Source organism: Apodemus sylvaticus, chromosome 2 (genome assembly GCF_947179515.1).
Source record: "Apodemus sylvaticus chromosome 2, mApoSyl1.1, whole genome shotgun sequence".
Lineage (NCBI taxonomy): Eukaryota > Metazoa > Chordata > Mammalia > Rodentia > Muridae > Apodemus > Apodemus sylvaticus.
The window spans coordinates 61,987,956-61,988,730 of NC_067473.1; the positions used below are offsets into that span (position 1 = coordinate 61,987,956).

Sequence of the window (775 nt, forward strand, 5' to 3'; positions counted from 1 at the left end):
TTGGAGAAATGGGATAGGTGTTCATTCCTAGGCCTGGGAGCATGAACTTGTTTGACCCTGCCAGAATGATGGAGAAGTCTTCCTTGAGAGGGCTGGACTCAGACAGCTGTCTCCTTACAAGTTGTCCCTGAGCTGTCTGGACTCAAATAACTGATTACAGCAGAGGCTATTCAGCTCTAGGGCAGTCTCCAGCTCCCCTAGGGCCTAGGACTTTGAATTTAGTTTCTTTTTTTTCCCCAGGGGGAGAGCGCCAACACAGTCCCCTACTACCACAAATTATGCAGTCAAGTTTCCTGAATTTGGGGAAATCGCAGGGGTCAGCACATCCAGAGTGCAATGGATAAGCCTCACCCTGGGAAAACCACCTTCATGATCATGTTATCTCCCCTGCCAGTAAGTATGAATTTAGTTTCTGAAAACAAAATGGCAGCACTCTAAGCTTCTTTTCCTTGTTCCCAACAATATGTATAAGCATGATCACTAATGATCACATGACATGGTTGATACTAGGCTGTCTTGAGATCTCCTCTGCCAATGAAATTAGTTCAAAGCTCTTCAGCGTAGCCTCAGGCAGATTCTTGGGACAAAGGCAAAAAGCAGCCACATTTTTTTTTTTTACCATAGTCCATATCACCATAGTTAATATTGTTTCCCTATGAAACTGATATGAGGTACCTGTAGAGGAAAACTCCCAAGGTGCCTGAATAAATAATTTAAAGTATATCATATTCACTACCACTGGGGCTGTCGCAAGCAAAGTAGCCCTAATCTCCAA

At 43.9% G+C, this 775-nt stretch overlaps 1 non-coding gene across 1 annotated transcript; it reads right to left on the minus strand.

Moving 5' to 3' along the window:
- Window positions 1-238: 238 nt before the first annotated feature.
- Window positions 239-401, minus strand: LOC127679504 (U1 spliceosomal RNA). Its single transcript, XR_007976808.1, has one exon. It is a non-coding gene; the product is annotated as a U1 spliceosomal RNA (small nuclear RNA).
- Window positions 402-775: the final 374 nt, after the last annotated feature.